The 24,437-nt window shown below is 47.0% G+C and overlaps 1 long non-coding RNA gene across 1 annotated transcript; it reads right to left on the bottom strand.

Annotated features, from left to right (window-relative positions):
- Positions 1 to 1,432: 1,432 nt before the first annotated feature.
- LOC138580172 (uncharacterized) lies at positions 1,433 to 24,051 on the bottom strand. Its single transcript, XR_011304194.1, has 2 exons — positions 23,869 to 24,051; positions 1,433 to 8,756 (listed from the first exon to the last, which is right to left on the bottom strand). It is a non-coding gene; the product is annotated as an uncharacterized lncRNA (long non-coding RNA).
- Positions 24,052 to 24,437: the final 386 nt, after the last annotated feature.

The raw sequence follows: 24,437 nt of genomic DNA, 5'->3' as shown, positions 1-24,437 counted from the left end.
TCAAAGATAGTAAGAATCGCCATTTTGCTTGTTAACCATTGCGCATTGCTTTCTGTATAAACTGCTTTGCAGCTTGCAATTCTTGCGAATTCTGCTTACTCGGCTTGACTATTGAACATTGTTGTCTGAAACGTGAAAGGGCAAGGCCGCGAGGCTGAGGAGTTCGTTGAAACTCCTCACGAGCAGCCCAGAGAGGAATGCCCACGCTCCCTCTCTGTAGCCTTGAAGGAGGGCCGCAGCACATTTAATCATTATGCAGCTGCCAGCCAGCCAGCTAAAGGCTTGAATTATGCTCTTCTTACGGCCCCCCTTCTGCCACCCCTGTAGAGCGTGTCGGCTCCCTGGGCACGAATAGCAACTCACAGATAGCAAGGTCTGGAATATGATTCCTCCTCGTAGGTAGCTGCTTACAAGAACAGAAACTCAATGTTCTGTTCAACAATAGAAGTATGTCTCTATACTCGCTGAGTTACTTATTGTTGCATATTGTTGCATATTGTTACTAGAATAGATGTTTGAAGGTGTCATATTCGTTGAAACTGTCCATCATCACACCGAGTTCAAAGAAACCCAATAAAGGGCGGTGTTAAACATGTCACAACTGATTGTATGATGTGCATTTTGTATATATGTAACTGATGTACGTTTTTCACTCTCTTGCGTCCCTCGAGGTCTAGAGATACACGTTGCGGGGCGTGAGACCTGAGTTAGCCAACTGAGACTATTTTCTTGCAATAAACCCTAGGATTGGGATTTCAACCTTGTGTCTGGCGTATCCTTTCGTGTGTGGTAATTGCCTTGTTTCCATAACGCGAGGGACCCCTAAGGGCCCCTTTGACTGGCACTAGCAATCACTACACAAATAAATATGCTACGGCCGTCTTCTCAACTCCTGGTGAGGTTATCTTCTATTTATCATTTATTACCTCGCAATGAGGTGTAAGATGCAGTCTTCCCATACCTTGTCAGAAGCTATCGCTCATCATTATTACCTGTACAAGGTTTACTGCAAAGTCTTTTCTGACATTGTCATCATCTTCATCACAATTACCCAAATATACAAAATAAAAATTCCCCCTTTCTGTTTTGCCAGGCCGATGCAATACTTACATCTGTGGATCAGCCATGGGTCTTCAGCATCAAGTCTCCCCTCAATAAGCCAGCAGCCCTATGCCCTAGGGGGCGTTTTGTGAGGACCGGACAGGAATTTTCTCCAAGGGAGCTCCTGTCGACTTCTCTCTGCTCACGCGTGATACCACTCTCCACAGGTCACCTCGTAGTCCTCAACCCACGGCAGGGAGTCCTTGTCACCCCGAATACCCTTGCTAATCATCCTCCGTTACCATCTGATAAGACGATCTGGGGGACCCCCAATATTATGTAGAGCAGGAGTCAGAAAAACTCAGAATCAGCAACGGAAATAGTCAAAGTAAAAGGTGAAACTCAGCTTTATTAACATCCAAAATAAATCAGAGACACCATACACGCAAAAGGGCTGCAGCTCTCCGAGCTCTCATACACAACAATACTTCTTATATCAAAAACACGTCACTGTGATGACATTGTGATACAAAACCTACGGGCTGAGGGAATTGGTTAAGGGAATTGACTATATACATTTTGTATGTGGGTTAAACTTCCAATTGGATAATGCTTAACTGATGGCTCCTCCTAAGAACACCTCTAAATTGATAACAAGACAAATACATCACTTTTACAATTAACTATTGGTTGGCGCAATACGTAATGGGCAGTTTGCCACCAGGAGTTTTAATTGGTTGGTTTTGCACTGACCAACCTTGGGCAACTGACAGGTCATCAAGACATGAGCCAAATGGGAGTAAGGGGAAGAGAGGTCCACGGGCTGCTTGTCTTCAATGCAAGAAAATATCATCCCTCCCCTCCTAGGCCATGAGCCATGGTGATCACCTATGTAGTTAACCCTGTGTGCCACCTCGTAGCTGGGAATATGCGTTAGGAGCGAAGCAGGTGTTCTATCTTTGTTTGTTGCTAATTAATAAACTGTGTTCTTCAATTATGGGTCACGTGCGAGAGGACCGCATTTGGAATTATTTCACCCTGTATTTACGAGCGTTTTAGCTAATATTAATGCAAATGTTATGGCCTCTTCTACCACTAAGGGCTTTCTTGAGCTTATTCTTCACATTCGTCTGACTTATAATTATCCTGCACCTGGCTCATAATGGTTGACTGTGCTTTTCCAGACTTTAATTTATTTGAGAGAATACTTCTTGCATCCTGGGAATCCTTATGTCGTGCTTACTCTGTAGTGTTCAGACACTCCCTAAGTTCTCGGTAACCTTAGCTTGGGATTCACGCTACTGTCTAAGCTCTGTAGAGATCGGTATTTTATTAATTCAGCACTCTGTGCTCTCTAAACGACGTGAGGCTCGTATGTTTAAAAGGTTTGCTACGATTTCCATTTTGAATACGATGGCTGCCCATTACTCTCGCATTTCTATGTTAATGAGCTATACTTGTGCATCGTTCGTGTTGCATTAAGCTTATATAGTGCTTATGTTAGTATTCTTCATGTCTTTATGGTTGCAGTGTTTATTTATTGTTACATTTATAGAGCACACTAAAACCAAAGTCTTCAAGGCGCTAGTTACAACAAGACATGTTACACTTCAACTTGCAAATAGGCAGAAAACATTGCATCAATGTCAGTTTGAGCAGTCGGATATGACAGCTGGGGGAGAACAGGGATCAACCCCCACTTTGTGTAAAGAGGAAGGTCTTCAGCTGTTTCCTGAAGGCCCAATAAGACTGATCAGATCTTAGTTCAAGCAGTAAAGAGTTCCAGTTTTTTGCAGCGATGACCGGGAAGCTGAGTCCTCCAGATCTCTTCCTCTTAAATCTATTGATTGTGAGCTGTTGGGCATAGTAGGAGCGGGTGGGCTTGAGTGATTGTACTTTTTTTAGTTTTTGAGAGAGGTATCTGGGAGCTGTATTCGAAAGGCATTGGTGTGTGATGGTCATAGTTTTCAAGTTGATTATTTCTTGGATTGGGAGCCAGTGAGCTTTCTTTCTTGCAGCAGAGATATGATCCCACCTGGGAATGTTAAGAGTTGCTCTTAAGGCATTGTTTTGGATGACCTGTAGTTTCTTGATGATTTGCCCACAAATAATGCATTGATCAGCTTGGATTTGTGAGATGCTGAAGAGGCAATGGCATTAACCTGCCTCGTGAGTGACAGGGTGGCATCCAGATGTACCCTGTATCATCCACATAGTTTATGTAGGAGATGTCCGAGGCGTCCCACAGGTCGAGTAATGCCCTTGAAAAAATATTGTACAGAGTAGGGGATACACCGGATTCCTGCAGGATGCCGCAACTGACTTGGGAGGGGGAGGCTAAAGCTGTGGCTGTGAAGACCCTCATAGTTCTGTCTGACAAGAAGGAGGAGATCCATGCAATAGCCTCAGAGGAGAAATTTGCTGATGAGGCGAGGTGTTGGCAAAGGATTTGGTGAGCTACCAAATCGAAGGCGGCAGACAAGTCTAGTAATAGTAGAAAGGCTTTAATTTCATCCATTTGTTTTTTTTAGGTCCAATAATGCAGTTTCTGTTCCATGTCCCGGTCGGAAGCCCAACTGGCGCAGCCCTAGCAGGTTATTGAACTCCAGGAAGTCCTGGATCTGTAGGTAAGCTACGCGATCTAGGATATTTAAGAGGAAGGGGACAGTGGTGATGGGTGGTCCAATGTAGGTTTATTTAACAGAGGGAGGACCCAAGCCTCCTAGAGACTAGCAGGGACTGAGCAGGCCGAGAATGAAGCATTGATAAGAGTCGTGACAAAAGGTGAAAGTGTTTGGGCGCAGTCTTTGATGGCTGAGCATATGTTGCCTGGGCAGCGGGCAGGCTTAAAACTTTTTATCATCTGAAGAACCACAGTTTCCGATACTGTGTTTAAGTGAAAGAGGGTAGCAGTGTGGCTTTCTGCTGTAAATTCACTTATAGTTGAGGCTATTTATAGTTGAGGCTAGACTGTCAGTGCTCATTAGTGTTAGTTTAGTCGTGATCTTTTTTTGGAGCAAGTCTATTTTCCCTAGTAGTGTATTTTGGATGTTCGAACACCAAGCACTATCTTTGATGCAAGCTGTCCTGGAAGAGATGGGAGATTCTAATTCCCGCAGGATTGCGAATAGCTTGTGAGAGCTTGATTTTGCATTGGTAATTCTATTGTTGAAGGTAGTGCTTTTTTCCAAAATGATCTCCTTTTTGAAGGCTCTAGCTGTAGCTGAAAAGCTGCCTTTATTGCCTTTGGATGAGTTGTTAATCCATCTAGTGTTGGCTTCCCTTTTTAGTATTCTCAGGGCTTTTAGCTGAAAACCAGGTGTTGCAGTGTGAGGCAGGTTTAGGTATTTGTAGAGTGAGGGGAGCAATCTTGTCGATCGTTAGTGAGGGTTTGGTTATAGAGGTCTACTAATGAGGCCAGGCCTGTGGTAGGCACAATGCTCCAGATAAGATTTTGAGGTGGGAGTATTTTACTCCCTGTTTTTAAACTTTGAGATTAAATGTGATTTTAAGAGAGTCAAATGACTTTTCTCCTTTGCAAGAGAGTAAAATGTATGTGACATCCAGCGACGCATGCACAAACTGTATGGAAATCCTTACCGTACGGCAGCTTTCTGCATTGTGCCAGAATACACCTTTTCTTATTTCTATAGGGTCTGGCCATTTGATCTCTCCTGTATATATTTAAATGTTGAAATCGCAAAAACCAAGCCGGCTTCAGAGGAATACATTCTGTTTCAGAGGTGGCTTGCAATTACATCCATGGAGATAAAAATCAAAAGAAGCCTTCTGGTTTCTGTCAAGTAACCTGACCTTTGCACTGCCCTCTGCTCTAAACCTGTGTGTAAATGTACACAGGAAAATAATAAAGCTGTCGTATTTGCAAGATTTTTGTGCGTAAAAAGGCCTAGTACGAAGCCTTATCCGGAGGCCTGGGTAGGCAAATTTGAGGATATCAGCTTTTCTAGTACAGGTAGGATAGAGGTTTTGGATATTTTGCAAATGTTGCGGGTGTCTAAAGCTGGGAGTGTGGCGGCGACGGGCACAGTTAGTCACTGGTATGCTAAATTGGATGATGTTATGATCTGTCCATGGACATGGTGAGTTAGATGTAACCGTGGTGCAGCAGATTTGATCAGCTAGCCAATCGAGGTTGTGGCCTTTAGCGTGTGTCGGGTTAAGAACTGTTCCCAGCGCGTTCACTCCCGAAAAAGGAGAAATCAGAACGTAAGTGAAGTTGGGAGGGTGGGGAGAGGGAGGAAAAACAAAACAAACAAAAAAACACATACCAGAATCCCCAGCGGTGGACGATGGTGGCCTCCAGCCGTGTGGAGGCTCGGAGCGAGGATGGCCAAAAAGCAGTGGAATCCCGGCCGAGGGTTTCCCAGCGAGGTATGTAGCTGGCGAGGGCCAATCAGAATGCTTGTTTCATTCTGGTTGACTCTCGCCGGGTACTAATAAAGCATATAAGGGCATACCATAGCATAGGATAACATAACATATCAGATCATTGTAAGGATTGCCTATCTAACCCTCTGGTCAATTTTGGGTCCTTCACAGTCTATTTTTATAAAGTATCTGTTCACGTTAATCTTTTGGGAGCTGTTGGCTGGGAAAGACAGGGGAGTCATTCTTTGAGATTGTGGGGGTTGAGTTCTGACACCCTTGTGGTTCCTTTGGATAACCTGCCCAAACTTCAGTGACACGTTCCTCACCACAAGTGGCAGTTTGGAACCCAGGGAAAAGAATAGCAGGGGCGGATACACTGTGAGTGACAGAAGGAAATGACCAACGACAAACTAACCAATGTAAGTGGCAAATAAGTCTCTGGGGAAGAGAAGGGGTTTGGAGACAGGCAACAGCTGTTGGTTTCTGGAAAGGTGATTAATAAATATGTCTCAGAACTAATGTTTTTCCCTTACAACCCTCCTGGCTCTCCTCCCCTTTTGGGGAGGAAGCCCACAATATAATCCACAAAAGGTTAGTGTTATGTAGGGCTTTCGGTCTCTTAGGAATGCTATCCAAGAGGAAGTGTACTTGAGAGATAGCCAATGGGTTGCCCCAGGCAAGGCTTTGGCACCAAAGAGGTAGGAGAAAGACATGATAATTTCCGGCTGAAAAGATGACTCTCTGGAAAGGTGTTAATTGTTTGGGGTAATGGTCCATAAACCCTATTCCAATGGGAGTGGATTCCACAGACTCCTAAGCATCCCCTCATATGTATATTCCATGAAAGTGAGGGTTTAAAAGCCCAATATGTTATTTCAAACATGGTAGAGCCTAGCAGCTCTTTAAACCGCCTGAATTTATTTCAGTATTTATGTTGGGTCTTGGGAGAACACTGAGATATTTAGCGTCCATTTGCCCTCTGATTTCATTAATGTTAGACAAAACGGGGCCCCCACAGATGCCCCCAGTGAAGTGCAGCATTGCTGGATTATCAAGTACCCATTGATGTCTAATTGAATTATGGTTTCATTTGCTGACAAACACACATCCGTTTGTCGCTGTGTTCACAAGTGTTGGTAACTTTATGTGGCACAGGTGCTCTGAAGTGGTTTCTTATCTGGTGCCCATTGTTCATCTAAGGATACCATATGAGGGTAGAAGATGGATATGCTCCCCTCAGGTGCATTCATTGTAGGGCACATCAATGCACTTCTAGGTGAGAGGCGCTGAAGGTTGTGCTAGTGTCGGCCATGTTTGTCAGCCATGAGCAGACACCTTGGCTTTGGCAGAGAGGTCCTTCATTTAGATGGGGGTTTCAGTTCACAATGTGCAAGCCTGGATGTTAAGCTGCTGCACACTGCACTTGCACACTGTAAAGAAGGATGGGGCAGGGACCTCTGCTGTGATTAGATCCTTATTGAGTACCATTGAGTTGGGTAACAATAAACATCTGTTATCTGTCAACAGCACCAAGATACCGCTATCGGCATGAATGTGCTCTACAAATACACCTGGTATGTTACTATAATGAATTAACTGGGTTTTCATATCATTCATGGATGCTCAAGTTGAGACTGTACAAGTCCATGCCTAAAAAATGTATTTAATAAAGTTTCTGACACACAGATATAGGGGTCTAGTTATATGAGTGCAGCAGTTTCTTTTCCCTTCATACGTGTTGGCGGCCCCTACCAGCATCCGTGGTAGGTGGAGACACGTGTCAATATGTGTTCGTATCTGCAACATGAGAGTCAGGCAAGCATTAGTAGGACACTTTGTCCAAGGACTCAGGGGGTATTTTGTCAGGCCCATCTCCTGGTCACAGGTAGGGTCACTAAACTCCCTCACACACCTACAATGCTACTTCATAAAAGGTTAACAAAGGGGTAACACATACATAAGATAGTATAGCATATCACATCTTATCAAGTGTTGTATGTGGAACAAAACATAGGATACCATAACAGCACTGCATAATCTAGAAGAACAGAGGATTGCATAATTAAGCATAACATAGCATAGAAGTACAGAGGATTGCATAATTTATCATAGCATAGCATAGGAGTACAGAGGATTGCATAATGTATCATAGCATAACATCTAAGTACAGAGGATTGCATAATTTATCATAGCATAGAAGTGTAGAGGATTGCATAATTTATCATAGCATAGCATAGAAGAACGCAGGATTGCCTAATTTGTCATAACATAGCATAGCATAGAAGAACAGAGGATTGCATAATTAAGCATAACATAGCATAGAAGTACAGAGGATTGCATAATTTATCATAACATAGCATAGCATAGAAGTACAGAGGATTGCATAATGTATCATAGCATAGCATAGAAGTACAGAGGATTGCATAATGTATCATAGCATAACATCTAAGTACAGAGGATTGCATAATTTATCATAGCATAGAAGTGTAGAGGATTGCATAATTTATCATAGCATAGCATAGAAGAACGCAGGATTGCCTAATTTGTCATAACATAGCATAGCATAGAAGAACAGAGGATTGCATAATTAAGCATAACATAGCATAGAAGTACAGAGGATTGCATAATTTATCATAACATAGCATAGCATAGAAGTACAGAGGATTGCATAATGTATCATAGCATAGCATAGAAGTACAGAGGATTGCATAATGTATCATAGCATAACATCTAAGTACAGAGGTTTGCATAATTTATCATAGCATAGAAGTGTAGAGGATTGCATAATTTATCATAGCATAGAAGAACGCAGGATTGCCTAATTTGTCATAACATAGCATAGCATAGAAGAACAGAGGATTGCATAATTAAGCATAACATAGCATAGAAGTACAGAGGATTGCATAATTTATCATAACATAGCATAGCATAGAAGTACAGAGGATTGCATAATGTATCATAGCATAGCATAGAAGTACAGAGGATTGCATAATTTATCATAGCATAGAAGTGTAGAGGATTACATAATTTATCATAGCATAGCATAGAAGAACAGAGGATTGCATAATTTATCATAGCATAGCATAACAATTTAAAATGATATGGCATGAATTGCCGAGGACCGCAAGTAGAGCCGATGTTAGCATACCATACTCTTTTACACTCTTTATGAAGACAACCAAGCTTTACTCGTCAGCAGAACTCCTTCCTTTGGATTGGTCTGAATTTCAAACCATCAGAACTAGTCCCTTCATTTTTGTGTGTCAGCGTCTCCTTGTTCACTCAAGTATTTCGAAACACGTGATGGTTTAATTGGCATTTGCATGCTAAAAACACAACGAAGTATAACATCATATATCAAGTATAACGTATAACATAACAAAGCATAACGTAAATATAGCCTTCATATAAATTATGATTCAGGGGGCTTACAAGTAAAAGTTTCATTGGTGCAAACGTGCACCCTGATATTAATATTTAATAACATAATTAGCCATTCCACGTATTCTGAACATTTGACCAAGTGCGGCAAAAGATGTGCAGGCCCCCCCTAATTTGCATAAATAGTGACATCACAGAATGAATCTTTAGTACACAAAGGTATCATGGAAAGTTAAATTAGAGACATTTTGCAATGCATTAAGTAGTAGACAAATACACTGTGACATCCAGTATATTAAGTATCACTATTATAATTTACCCATGTTGCAATATCAGGAGTGAGGCATTTTTTTCTAAGTAGCAAACAGCTGAATACCTTGTACAGACTTCTAATTTTGGCAGATAAGACATAGTGTGATAAAAGGATTTGGCCGGGAGCACACAATTTGGTTAAGTGGCGAAGGCTGGATTTGAGCCCGGTCTACAATTCAGGAACTTGAACACAGGAACTTGAACATTATTTTTATTGTGTGTATATTTGTGCAATACTAGCGCCTAGATGCCTATGGGCTTAGTGCGCTTTACACATATATAAATAAATAAATAAAGTCCAAATTAGCAATATGCTTTTATTTCAGAAGCTACAGATAAGAATTATTTTGACTGTCAAAAAAAAAAGATATCAAGTACTGCTCACTACAAAATGAGAAGGCAGTCTCATTAATTTACCCCCTGAGCCTTGATTGGAGGGGTTGAGCAGGCCAAAACTGTTTGATGGTATAGAATAGCAGGGGATCCTATAGCAGAAAGTTGCAAAGGCAACTGAGCGGGTTAGGAGACTGCTGCTGAGATGTTATACTTTTAGACCTTCCTGTAAATCATATGTCTTCTTTCCTATTCTTGCGGCAAAATGTGTTTTAAAATGTGGTGTTTTGACATGGCGATTAGTACGGCTCTCTCGCTTCACTCAGTGTGGGAACTTTTGCCACCATAGTGAAAATGAAAAGCTGGCACCCAAGAATATACGCAAAGTAAGTGAACATATCTAAAAGTGAAAGATACACATTTAGGTCAGTTGACCTTTCCTCTTAGGAGAAAGTGCACTACACACAAGAGCATTGGCCTTTCATAAAAAGTAATCAATAATAGAAAAATAACCTGAGAGAGGTAATTTTCCAATAAATATGCTGGCAACGTATAAAAGGTGCTCACCTTTTAAACCGAGCAATATGTAGTGAAATATTCCCAGGAAAACAAAATCCCAATACGAGCATCTGCTTTGATGCTAATTGCATGTGCCTGCACTGGAAACATGACAACCTGGGTGAATTCCTGGTAGGCAAATGCTTGAGCAAGCTTGCCAACCTCAAAAACACCCAAGGGGGTTGCATCCGCCCTCTGAAAAATGTTACACTGTCAACCCACATGTATCCTTTACTTGTGCCTTGAAAAGCAGCACATGGACACAATCAGGGAAAAATAACATCAACAGTATCCAGGATTGCAACCTCTTTTGCCACATCCTGGGCAAATATTCAGGACTCACTTATCCTCTCATCATTTCCCCTTCTCAACCCCATGTCTGGCTTTCAACAATACTTTATGAAGATGACTTGAGAAGTACACATACCATAGTAAGGTACCCACTCAAATATATAAATCCTGACAGAAATATGTTAAGCAAAAAGTGTGCAATTGTGGCATTAGTCCCCCATTTTGACTGGGAGACAACAAATACCAGAATGCAAATCAGCAAAAGGCAAAAAAATTGACTTTTCATTTTCAAGACGTATAACAACATGTAATGTGTGAAAAGGTTACTTGTTTGTGTTAAGTGTTTGTCAAATGCAGGCTTTATATGATGCGATGAAAGAATATCACATTTTACCAAAAATAAGGAACGGGTTACTTACCTGTAACTGTTGTTCTCCAGCATGGGTCTGGCATGGATTCACATGCTCATGAATATTCCCCGTCGTCAGGCTGGGAATCCTCGGTACAGAAAAAATCAGCATCAGTTTTGTTTCTGATCTGTCTTTCCTAGTAGTAACCAATCACTGGTCTCTGGGTCATACTGCCTACAGCCAATGACTGCCCTCTCCCTAAGCCCTGCCCCTGGCAGCCATCCTCAGATTTGGTAGCACGTAAACTGGCAGTATGACCAAGTGAAGAGCCACAGAGGGGTAGGCGGGAGGGTTCGCATGTGAATCCATGCCAGACCCATGCTGGAGAACAACAGTTACAGGTAAGTAACTTGTTCCTTCTCCAGCATGGGGTCTGGCATGGATTCACATGCTCATGAATATAAGAATACACAGCAGTAAACACATGCACAACCACAGGAGGTGGCAACAGGCTCAACATTAAGCAATACAACAACTCAACATTAAGCATCTCTTGCCTCCTCACCAGGCCCACCTTAAGCGAACAGGTTGCGCAGCACTGCTTGGCCGACTCTGGACTCCTCCCTGGAGTCCCGATCGACGCAATAGAATCTCGTGAAGGTGTGCGTCGACCTCCACGTAGCAGCCCTGCAGATGTCGAGCAGGGGCACAAGAGACAGGAACGTCGTGGTAGCAGCGATCGCTCTGGTCGAATGGGCTCTCGGACGGCCAGGCAGCGGTCGGTTTGCCAACCGGTGACAGTGCATGATGCAGCCGGAGAGCCATCTGGAAATGGAAGCTTTCGAGAGAGCCTTCCCTTGGTTCACAGGTCCAAAGTTCACAAACAGCTGTGATGTCTTCCGAAAACTCTTTGTGCGGTCCACGTAGAACTTCAGTGCTCTAGCTACATCCAGCGAGTGCAAAGTCCTCTCAGCCGGCGACGAAGGCGACGGGAAGAAAACAGGTAACACCAAGGGCTCGTTGAGGTGGAAGTCCGACGGCACCTAGGGCATCAAGGAGGGGTGCGTCCTCAGCTCGTGAAATGTCAAGTATGGAGGCTTGCAAGATAGGGCCTGGATCTCTCCCACTCGTCGTGCAGAGGTGATGGCCACGAGAAAAGCTGTCTTCCACGACAGGAACTTCGAGCATACGCTCGAATGGGGCCCCCATGAGCCTGGTCAGCACCACGTTGAGCTCCCACGCCGGGGCAGGGGCCTTCACTGGCAGGAACAATCGGAACAGTCCCTTCATAAATTCCTTCACCAGACGATGGGACCACAAGGACGCCCGTCCCGTGGTTCTGGTATATCGGGAGATCTCAGCCAGATGTATTTTGATGGAGGCGTGAGCTAGTCCAGCTTTGGCCAGCGACACTAGGTACGGCAGCACCTGGGGGGCCGTAATTCGCAGAGGGTTAATCTTCTGTGCACGGCACCAGACAGAGAACCTCTTCCACTTATGTCCGTAACACTTGAGAGTTGAGGACGCCCTGGCCTTTGCAAGAACCTCTCTGCAGTCAGCCGGGATATCGTATCCTCCAAACTCTAGTGCTGCAGGAGCCAAGCCTGCAAGTTCAGCGACTCCGGGTCGTGATGAAGAATGGCGCTTCCTTCTCTGTAGAGAAGATCCACGTCCGCCGTTAGCCTGACTGGTGGGGACGCTGACAAGTCCAGAAGGTCCGGGAACCAGATCTGTCTCGGCCACGCCGGTGCGACTACAATCATCCTGCACCGGGACCTCTTGAGCTGGTTGATGAGCCGGAGTAACAACGGCAATGGAGGGAACGCATAAAGGAATAGGCCGTCCCAGGGGAACGAGAAAGTATCGCCCATGCTCCTCGGCTGGGGAAACCTGCTGGCGGACATCTGGCACTTGGAGTTCGTCGCTGTCGCGAAAAGATCGATCTGGGGTTTGCCCCATCATTGGAAGAGTCAATCCACTTGATCCTGGCGTAGTTCCCACTCATGGCACGAGCGCAGCTCCCTGCTGAGTGAGTCGGCGATGGTGTTTTTTATTCCTGCTAGATGAAAAGGCACCAGAAATATCCCTTGGGCGACGGCCCAATGCACAAATCCTGGGCTTCCTTGGACAGGGCAGGGGATCTGGTTCCGCCCTGCTTCCGGATGTAGAACATCGTGGTGGTGTTGTCGGTGAAGACCCTCACTACCTTGCCTTTGAGGGACGGAAGAAAAGACCTGAGGGCCCAGAACACTGCACGGAGCTCCAAGATGTTGATGTGGAGGGACCTCTCCTCCGGGAGCCAAAAGCCTCTCGCGTGAAGATTTCCGGTGTGCGCTCCCCACCCTTCCAGGGAGGCATCCGTCGTCACCGTCACCTGGTGAGCCGGGGTCTGAAAGTCCATACCCGCCGTCAGATGAGAGCGGGTGCCCCACCACCGGATAGCTTGACGGAAAGTCTTGTTGAGCGGGATCCTGTCCTCGAAGCTGCCCGTCGCTTGGATCCAGCGGGCGTCGAGGATCTCTTGCAGAGGACGCATCCAAAGTCTGCACAGGTGCACAAGATATATGCACGAGGACATCATCCTGAGGAAGGACTTGATGGATCTTACCCTGGCCACGAACGTGGCCAGCAGACATTGCACCTTGCCCAGGATGGCCTTCGTCCTCTCCTCCGACGGCGAGGCCAACCGCGCCACTGTGTCGAGCTTGGCTCCCAGAAACAGGGCGACTTGCGACGGGACCAGGTGGGATTTGGGAAAGTTGATGGAGAATCCCAGGTCCGTGAGCAGCTGGACGGTCTTCGCAGTGTGATCTACGGCGAGCTCCCTTGTCCTTGCTCGGATGAGCCAGTCGTCCAGGTAGGGGTAGACGTGGATCCCCTGCAGGCGCAGCCGCGCCGCCACCGGTGCTAGGCACTTGGTGAATACCCTGGGTGCCGACCTCAATCCGAACCGGAGGTCCTTGAACTGGTAGTGCCGTCCTTGGACCACGAACCTGAGGAACTTTTGGTGTCTTTTTAGAATGGGGATGTGGAAGTAAGCATGCTCCAAATCCAACGACGATAGGAAATCGCCTTCCTCCAACTGTCCCAGCATGTGCAGGAGGGTGACCATCCGGAACTTCTGAGCCTTGATGTACTTGTTCAGTCGTCGTAGGTCCAAGATGGGGCGCCATCCTCCTGTCTTCTTTTTTACCAGGAATTACCTTGAGTACACTCCGAAGCCCCGGAGCCTCTTTGGAACGAGCTCGATGGCACCCTTCTTGAGCATCGCCTTTACCTCCAACAGCAGTTGAGGGACTTGGTTTTCCTTCCTGGCCACAGGTGGAATGCGGGGGCACTTCTTCTGGAATTCGAGGGCGTGCCCTTGAGCCAGGGCGTCCAGCACCCAACGGTCAGTGGAGATGAACTCCCACACGCTGACAAACCTCGTCAGCTGGCCTCCCACCGGGGTGCTTCGGTGGGGGCCCGACCCCACGGACGGTTGAATCTTGCTTGGAGGCCGCCTTGCCTCCTTGGCCTCCTTGACGATGACGGCGGGAACCACCTGACTTGCCCTGTCCCCTGTAGGCCTCTTTCGACGAGGAATGGGCCGCTTGACGGTACGTCGAGGAGCTACTGCCTGATCCTTGGAGGCACCTTGTCTGCCTCTGGAGTTCCGAAAGGACGGTCGTCGTTGCTGGAGCACTCCCAGGGCCCGGGCAGTCTCTGTGTCCATCTTGATGGCTTGGAGGGACTCGTCAACCGCCTTCCCAAACAGGTTGTTCGTCGAAGGACATGTCCAAAACCTTGGTTTGTATGTCCTGGCGGAAATCCATCGCCTTGAGCCATCCTCGTCGTCTCAGGCAAACGCTGTTGCCCAACTGATGGAAACCGGTGTCGGCGATGTCTGTTGCCACCGTTATGGCGTGGTCCAACGCCACCTCACCTTTCTGTAAGATTTCCAGGGCCTCAGCCCTCTTGTCATCCGGAAGGAAGTCCAACAGGGGGGCGATCTTGTACCACAACTTCCTGTCATAGCGGGCTACAATCTCAAGGGCGTTGGCCGCCTTGATCGTCGTTGCAGCGGACGAGATGACCCGTCGTCCCATCGACTCCAGCTTCTTGCCCTCGCCGTCCGGCGGGGCAGTTGACGTCGAAGCCGAAGCCCCCCCCGCTTTCTTCTTGCACGCTGCTGAGACGACCGAATCCAGGGTCGGTTGGGCCCAAAGGCACAAGGGGGCTGCGTCGGGGACCTGGTACTTCTTCTCATACCGGTCCCTCTTCGCAGGCGTCGTGGCAGGGTTCTTGAGGAGGGACAGCCCCTCGTCCCAGATGTCATCCAGAAGGGGTACGGCGAGGACCGTCTTCCTCTTGGCCTCGCGCCGTTGGTAAAGGAACCCTTCCTTCTTCTTTTCTCCGGGGCAGAGCTGGAAGAGCTCGGATGCCCTGGAAATCATTGCGTGGAAGGATCCAATCTCGTCGGGCGGGGAGGATCAAACGGGGAGCGATGGGAGGTCCATCCCGTCGTCGCCACCGTCGCCATCCGTACCCGCCGTGGCCGTGTCCGTGCCCGTGTCATCCCCGTGGGCTGTGGAAATGGGGAGAAGGTTGGGCAGGCCGCAATGGTTGAGGAGGCGGTGGAGGATGAGTCCTCCTCTTCTTAGGTGGTGGACTTCCCGACGGGCCAAGCTCCGGTTCCCCCGTCGGGTCTGGCTCCGGTTCCTCCGTCGGGGGTAGGGGCAATCTTGTCCTTATCTCCGAACATAAGGATTGTATTGCCAACAAAATGGCGCCGAATTGTCCTGCGGCATCGGAAATGACAGGCGCGAGGGCTGATCAGGAACCGCGTCGGCGCCACCGTCGCTCTCGTCGTTGCCCTAGTCGGGATCCCTCCCGAGGGGCTGGACTTCCTCCAAGACTTCAATAAGCTCTTCTTCGGAGGTCGTGTCCATATCCACGATGGCCACCGCCCCCCCCTCTTTTTCCACCGGGAACTTCGTGGGGGTCTTCTCAATGGGCCAGAAAGAGGACTCCCTCTGTGGTGGCAGGGAAACTCTGGACCCCGAGGTCGCTTCCACTGGTGTAGCCTCCACATGCTGTGCCAGGGCCGCCGCGACTTCCTCAATCGAGGTCTTAGTTGGGTGAATTAAGGCCTTTGCCACCTTCTGCGCGTCTGAGGCCTTCACCTTGGGGGGAGGGTCCTCGCCTCGCTCCCCCTCTGCCGGAACCTTCGAGATCGACCGGGGCCTCTCCAGAAGCTTCGCTGGGTTCTCGGCTTTCCTCTTACCCGAACCGGAGCGTTGACTCGTGGTTGAGGTCGGGGAGGATGCACCCTGCCTGGCAGCCGAGGAGCCCGACCGTTCGGCGCTCCCGGTGCCCGCGGACTCGCGGTGCTTGGCCTTATGTTGGGCCCCCGTCACCGGAGCGCCCTCACAGGACTTAGAAGACCGCTCGGACTTCTTCTTTTCTTCTCACCTGACGGGCTCTTTCCCTCCAGCCAGTTGATGAGACGAAGAGGGCGATCCTTCATGGTCCGCTCCGACATGTTCCCGCAAAACACACAGTCCTTCTCCACGTGTGTCTTGTCCTCATGGAGACAGTAGAGGCATAACGAATGCTCGTCCTCCTTGAACACATTTTGCAGCTGGCATCCAGGGCAGGCCCTGAACAGCTTCCGCGGCGTCGAGCTTCCTTTCTCCTGGGCCATGTCCGGGATAGGCCTCAGAAACTTCTGGAATCCTCCAAAAGCATAACTCGACGAAATCTTCACCCTTGAGGGACGTAGAAAATTCCGAAACGGCTCCCCGTTGATCGGATGTAGAAACGGTGGCGCTTGAGGCTCTATTTGACCGAAAAATGAGAAATTCTCTTGAAAAAGCACAAAAACGCAGAAAAAGCTCGAGAGCTATGGCACGAGGACTCCCAACACTTGAACGTGCGGTAAAAATCTGAGGATGGCTGCCAGGGGCGGGGCTTAGGGAGAGGGCAGTCATTGGCTGGGGGCAGTATAACCCAGAGACCAGTGATTGGTTACTACTAGGAAAGACAGATCAGAAACGAAACTGATACTGGTTTCTTCTGTACCGAGGATTCCCGGCCTGACGACGGGGAATGTTCATGAGCATGTGAATCCATGCCAGACCCCATGCTGGAGAAACGCTTTTTTGTGCATTAAATATGAACATCTGAAAGTAATGTAGCTAATTGAAAACTGTTTTGTGTGATATATTGTAATTGACCTGGAGGAGAGCGTAGATTTAGGCAGCTAACGGGTGCTTTCTGTCTGCTTTCAGAATTAAAATGCCTATTTGCATTTCTTAACACAGGAACTTTACAAAAATCTCCTCCAAAACAATGCTCTCTTAAATGGGCTATCGCTTGTAAATCGTCCCCACTTTAAATGCTCTGCTTGAAGAAAGATAGTGATAAGTAGTCATTAAGGGGGCTGCAGTGTCCGATGGGCCGCTGGGAGTGGGTGTTGGCCTCTAGATAGCCATATAAGGTTGGGAGGCGACACTGTGGCCTCACGCGAGCTTAGTACATGGAAGCCGCACAGCCCCCCTTAAAACAATACTCTTGGTGTAGTTGATAGTTGAGGCAGGCACTAGTGCCTGCGGGGCCCTCTCTGACACCTGCTGACAGCAGGGCCCTGGACCATTGCACAGAATGCCCATGCTTCGGGCCGGCTCTGAACATACCCACTTCCCTACTGCTGCCTGGTTGGCTTCGCACGGGCAGTGGGACATGTCAACTTTTTTCTATTTTTTTAGTGGGTGTAAGATCCAACACTTTTGGGGTGCTCTAGGAGCGAGGGAAGCGCAGGTGCGCCTTGGAGTGGGGAAGCCTGGGTTTGCCTGGTTGTTCCCCCTGGAAGTGACGCACAACTATTTACACGTCATGGCATATGCAAACAGTGATCTTTGAATATTTGAGGGTATCCTTGGGGTCATTTTGCCTCCGTCAAAGCACACCTTTCACTCTGGCCTTTGAGAGGGGCCTGTATCCATCACGAAGGTGATGAGGTCATATGCACAGTCTAAACCGCTGGCACTCACACAATCTTTAAGTGCATTCCGAAGTTTCTGCAATATGGATCAAGCTTAAGCAGGGTGCTGTAGGGGCATGTGTCCTCTTTTCCCCAATTTAAGTTTCTTTTATGTTATGGTGAGCACTGAGCAGGCTGGTGGCTACAGCGGTCTTTTACTGTTCAACACAATTCTGCCTTTTTGATTCAAGCCCTGTTCTTTATGCTAATTACTTTTTTAGTTTCCTTCCTGCCCCCTCAGGTTAGAATGCACTTGTTTTACTTGCGCTGCTTGCAGAAATGCCCAAGTCACCTCATTTTCACAGGTGACCTGATCATTTCAGGGGGCTGGACAGTGACCAAAACATGCACTGGCTAGCTCCCTTGCATGACGCTGATGTATGAGAGGCTCCCAGCAACTGTGTGGTTGCTGGGAGCGCATTTCACCGAGCTGGGCCCTTAAATGGCCCGTATCAGCGATCCCTGTAAGTGGGATGGAAATGCAAGTGTGGTAGCTGCAATTTAAACCGCGGGTGTCACACTTTAAAAAATAATAATAATCATGACAGTGTCAGTTGACACTTCATGATTTTCACCTCCCCCTGCGCCTTTTTGCACAGATGCAAGGGCATGACCATGATTTATGCTCTTTAAAAAGCGCATCCTGTTTGTGAATTTGGGATGTGCTTTTAAAATGCACAGAAACGCCCCCTGATATGTGCAAATGTGTAAAGGAGTATAAAAGGCTATCTGAATTGGTGCATTGTGGATGTGCTCATTAACATGCACTTTGATAATGGACCTTCTTTTTGTTTTAAGCAAATTTATTTTGAGTGAATTTTTGTGGCGCTTGTGCCACAAAATTACCAAAACCATTGTTACAGAAGAGGGAGAGAAGGAATGGGGGTTCCGAACTGAGAACTTCTGGTTTGCATAGCAACGGGCAGTGCTACGGCATGAAACTCAGAGCTGGACTGGGAACTAAAAGTGGCCCTGGAAATTATTTTCAAAGTGGCCCCATATTTCGCCGAAGGAGCGAGCATAGCACGTGAGCCCAACCCTTTTATGAGGGAATTGTGAGTATCCCCCAAGAAGATGTTCGATACAATTAGTCCAAATTAGTGCGTTTAAACCATGTTTAAATCATATATGGATTAACAAAAATTCATGTTTTAAATAAGTTCATGATCTTGCAAATGTCTGTCTTGGGTTGATTAAGTTATGTATGAAGAAGCACTGCCCTCTTAGACAAAGACAATTTCCTGCAGAAAAGGTTTGCATTTGGGCTAATTTGCATACCCACAATGCATTTGATCCACAGTCATTCCACACTCAATCGGTTAGAAGAAAAGGCAGAGGGTCACGGCTGCACCTTCTACAAATTAAAAGAAAGTTAACCATATAAAAAATAAAAGAAACAACTTGCAAAAGAAAAATTCTGAGAGGTCAATTAACTGTGACACGTTTGTCTTGCTGTAATCTTGACCCGGACAGGCTAAACAGCATCAAATATTTTAAAAATGAGTTTGGAAAAAATATATGAATTGAATACTGACTTCATATCTGGTCGGCTTGAACTCTGCATTAGTATTTTGTTATTGGTTTTATATAGTTTGAAACTAGCTAGGCAGCAACAGAGTGCAGTGACAGGGAAGTTACAGGTTGTACTAGCTTGTGAATCCCACACTAGGGGGTCGGCATATAACCAGGGTATTCAGTCCTGTCCTGGAATGCAGGTGCATGAAGGCCTCAGTATGGTGTTCCAGTAGGCCAGGCCTGTCTCCTGGTTTAATCTCGATTCGTGCAATGGTCTAGCATTACACCTGAGTCGCGACTCGCAAGTAGGCAATGGTTGCCTTATGTGTCATGCGGGCAGTTTTGATGAGTGTCCAGGATGGTTGGGAAGTCTACTGTGTGCTTTATGCATGAAGTGAACACGGCCCAGATGTCTGAGTGGTACACCCCTCCCATGTCTCATTGGTACACTGTTTGACCACTTGAGTTCACTGAATACGTCTGTACACTTGTCTAAGTGTTAGGGAGAATTCTCGTAAATGTGCTAATTCCCTTCATGTTAGAGACCTCCAGCAACTTTGCTGGATTTTGAGGACTTGATTTTTTTACCTAGAAACTGTGTGAGCCTTTTTTCCCACTCTTTCATGTGTTTTGATGTGTGTTTTACATTTGTGTTCTTTGATTATGGAGTTTTAGATAACTCCATAGGCATCACCGTTTCATGTGTGTTACACAGCACCCTCAGTGCAGTGACACAGGGATGTCTTTTAGACTTCCCAAAGGTTTAAGTATCTTCTCTGGGATAAACTACTGTTTCCCGGAGAATGTAAAGTGAAATTGACTTTACTAGTCTTTTCCAACTTCCTAGACCCAGCACACACCATCTTACAATGGAGTGCTGGAGGGTTTACATAGTATCCCTGTGTCTAAACACTCATATAGCAGTCAAATGCTACCCTTTCCTATTGAAAAGGCTGGTGGCAGTGGTTTTAAAACGAACTACCATGATTTTTCCCGACCGCGAACACCGGTAGCTAAAAATCACGGGAGCCATGTTTTTCAAGATGGCGCCTTAAGCCCCTTTGTTTAAACAGGTCCCGTTCTTCTTTTTTCCCCATTTCTTTTTGGAAAGGTCCTTCTAGTGTTTGTGTCTGAGTGCCAAACCAGGTTTGGTCCCTTTGTTCGTGTGACTTTGGCGGACTTTAGGACTGAAGTCCGCCTTTGGCGTCTGAGTGTCTGGGGTGGGCAGGAAGTGAGGGAGGTGCCCGAAACTCCCTGTGCTTAGTCTCCTAGGAGACCCAAATGCACTCTGGCATGATTGGCTGGCTGACTGTCCAGCAAGGACAGCTACCCTGCTGGGTGAGTGACAGCTAGGCTGGAATGAAAGGGAGAAAACTGTTTAAAAGGCGAGTCTCGTCGACTGGAAGGCAGAGTCGACCACTGGACTGAAAGAACCGAAGACGAGCTGGAAGAGGACGGCTGCTGCAACCACTGGACCGTCGGTTTTCCCGGTGAAGCCCTGTTACAGGTCCGAATTTCCAAACTCCATTCGACAGAGAAGCTCCTTAAAGGACGGCTTCTTCCTTTGAGTTGGTGGGACAAATCAACTCGTAAGACACCTGGATACCATTCTCAAGGCTGGTTAGGTTTAACCAGGGAGAGGGACACCAGTTTGTGTTCTTGAATCTACAGCTACTCGAACTGAAGTGACTCCATTTTGTTTGCTTTCTTCAATGATCCCGTGCAGTGCAGGAGTCCCCCGATTTCCTCCCTCTTGTCCTCACGACTGAGGCTCAGGAACAGCGAGATCTGCAGGAAATGCCAGGAACCACGACTTCAGCAACATTTGTTTTCTTCATACAAAGGTACTGTGCCAACCCAATTGAGAGAACGCCACTCTCGCGGTGAAAGTTCGTGAAACTTTCCCAACTCGCAGGCCTAATCAGCCTGTGACCCCACAAATGATTCTTTTTCACCTAAACTACTTCTGAGAACTTTTACAAAGACTTTACCGTTTGATACCAGAACTGCTCTTTCCTATCCAGAACGCTAGCCCATTGACTTTGGCCTGGCCTATTGACTTGAATTGAACTATTCTGGTGACCTGAAACTATTTGCACTGCCTAGAAAGTATATGTAATCTATTCAACTTACTTTTGTCCTTTTTGCTCACTGCTAAGTAACTGAACTGCCATTTGGCTCCTTTTTCAGGGGAGCTCAAACAGTCTCATAAACTTAGAGTTTTGTATTGAAGTGTTATGCTATATAATATTAAGTTGTCTTCTTCTAGTGAAATGTTTTATAAATGATTGTGTAATAAATTAATAAGTGTTTTACCAAGAAACCTTGAGTATAAGTTTCTACTTGAACCACTGTGATTGAAAGTCCTCTGTGTAACTTACTTGTACTGCTCACATTCACTCTTGAGATAAGCTTGACTGCTCAGCTCACTACCAACAAACTGTGTGGTACAGACTGATACCAAAGGTTGGCCTTGCTTACACCTGTAGTCCTAATTGTGTGTGGTGGTCCCACAGGGTACTGCATGCAATTCTGTCTAACAACAAGTTTTGCATTCTATAACCGAGAGTTTTATGTTACATCTGCGTGTACACATACTAGACAGCCGTGGCTTTGCACACAGCAGTGTATATTCAAGTGGTACACATTGGACAAGACTGGAGGCCCCCCCTGTGTGAGCCATACTCATGCATTGAACTAACTTGTACAGCGCATAGCACGAATATGCGCTCAACAAAACCTGCACATGCATCTGTGCTCCCCAAACAGTGCATTGCTGCAGATCATGCAGTGTGCACCACTACATTATACAGCGCATAGCATGAATGTGCGCTCAACACAACCTGCGCATGCATCTGAGCTCCCCAAACATTGAATTGCAGCAGAGCATGCAGTGTGCACCACTACATTATACAGCGCATAGCATGAATGTGCGCTCAACACAACCTGCGCATGCATCTGAGCCTCCCAAAGAGTGCATTGCTGCAGAGCATGCAGTGTGCACCACTACATTATACAGCGCATAGCATGAATGTGCGCTCAACACAACCTGCGCATGCATCTGAGCTCCCCAAACATTGAATTGCTGCAGAGCATGCAGTGTGCACCACTACATTATACAGCGCATAGCATGAAGGTGCGCTCAACACAACCTGCGCATGCATCTGAGCTCCCCAAACAGTGCATTGCTGCAGAGCATGCAGTGTGCACCACTATATTATACAGAGCATAGCATGATTATGCGCTCAACAAAACCTGCGCATGCATCTGAGCTCCCCAAACAGTGCATTGTTGCAGAGCATGCAATGTGTACCAAGTGCATACAATGACATGTGTCTTCATGTCTGAGTGAAGGAGTGTGCGTGCCATTTAACACAGGCTGCATACGTGAATGGGACACTCGTTACAAGGACCCAGGCCATGTGCTGCTTGTGCTATCATGCCATGACATGCCATGAACAGGGGCCCAGCTGAAGGTTGTGATGCGTGCTTCCTGGAGTTATATGGATATGCTTTGTCATGAGACCACATCACACACCCAGCTCAATATACTGTTGCTTAGTCATGCTGAGGTTTTCTACTAAGCAGAAGGATTGGCCTATGTTAATGCAACATAACATCCCCAGTTCTAGGGACGTCGAGGTTACAATGCAAATCCTAAAAAGGATAATGATTTCTTATTTAAATGGCACTTTCGTAGAAACCGAAGTTGGTACTCATTTATGGACTTCAGAAAGATGAATGGCTGAGTTGACCTTGCAGGGATTTGAACCTGCGACCTGCAGATCGCACATAGATCACAGCAGCAAGCTCTCAACCCGCTGAGCTATCTTAACGGTAAAAAGAACCCAAAATTCAGCAACTCGTACTCTCCAAGGGCAGTGCTTATGGCCGCGTTCATCATTTTATGTGCAGAGCCCTTGATGATGTCATTGAACAATTTGTTGATGTAATTGGAACTAGTGTAAGCGCAGATATTTGACTTTCTTTTGTGATGAATTGTGGGACTTTTTTGGCTCGCATTGTAACATTCATGTCTGGCGAAATTAAGGTTTTCTGCCAATATACAGTTCAATAACCGCTTCATATACATATACACCCTTCAAGGTTTGGAAAGTAAGGATTCAAATGTGAGTCCAACCCGCAGGTAATGACTAGTCCTCCATTTACAGTATGCACTATTTTGTACTGATTTTCACTGTTGCTTGGCACTGTTGCATACTGATGTGCAAGGTTCATTTGCATTGTTCTAGCCCTATTTGAATGATCAAACAAAATAATAAAACAATGGCTGCTGTGATTTTAAAAGTGCTGCTCTTTGTGTTTTTTACCGTCTTGTGCGGGAGGCAGTGTGCAATGCAGCTCAGTGTGATGACGAAGAGGGCCGCTTTATTGACTTTATTACCTCCTCTCCTGAACTCACCAGTAGCCAATTCAGGGGGGGGGGGATACGGCAGCCAAGCTGCACTGGTGTAAAGATATACAACAACACGTGACACTTGACATAGTCAACTGTCTAGTAAAATGGAGAGGTGCGCGAAACCGGTGCGGTGCTCACATGTCTCTCGTGATGAACGACCTGATCGTTGTCAGAGCCTTGCGAGCTATAAGGGAAATGAAACACTTGTCCCATGCGGCAGAAGAGGAGACATGGGCTCTGTCAACTACGCTTACCTTGATCACGCCATAGCGAAGAATGCCCCTCACTGCGGCCTACGCTGCCCTGGCAGTGCACACCAAACACTTCTTTGTGCGGCCCGCACTGCCAGCCTGCCCTGCACCTGACCTGTGCTGCTGCGCAATGTGTGTGCAGGGGCAGGCAGGGCATATGCGGTTTCGGTTCCCGTGCTAAGGAGGCAGCCGAGGCCCTCATGCGCAGGCGCGCAGCCTAGCTTCCCAGCCCAACCCTGGAAAGAAAAAAATGCATAGGCAGCGCCAGGCGCCAGCGTGGTGTCAGTGGTGGCAGCCGGCACTGCAGGCAGCCAATTTACACAAACCACCCAGGCGGATTCAGGCACCAAAGAGGCCCTGCAGGCCAAAGGCCTACCGGGGGATCTCCCGGTGTCCTGGTGGGGCAGTCCAGCCCTGATGAAACTGCCAAATCACTCAAATCTCTTTTCCCAAACTCCCCCGCCATACTACCCAATGAGAAGTTCTGTAACAATATTTGCTCCAATCAGCAGCTTTGTAAGAAGCAAGTTTGATGCCTGGCCTTCCATTTCCCAGCTGTGCAGTGATTTTAT

The sequence above is a fragment of the Ambystoma mexicanum genome, chromosome 3p (genome assembly GCF_040938575.1).
Source record: "Ambystoma mexicanum isolate Mex_15411 chromosome 3p, UKY_AmexF1_1, whole genome shotgun sequence".
NCBI lineage: Eukaryota > Metazoa > Chordata > Amphibia > Caudata > Ambystomatidae > Ambystoma > Ambystoma mexicanum.
Note: the sequence above shows the minus strand (reverse complement) of the source record. Positions and strands in the feature narration are given on the sequence as shown.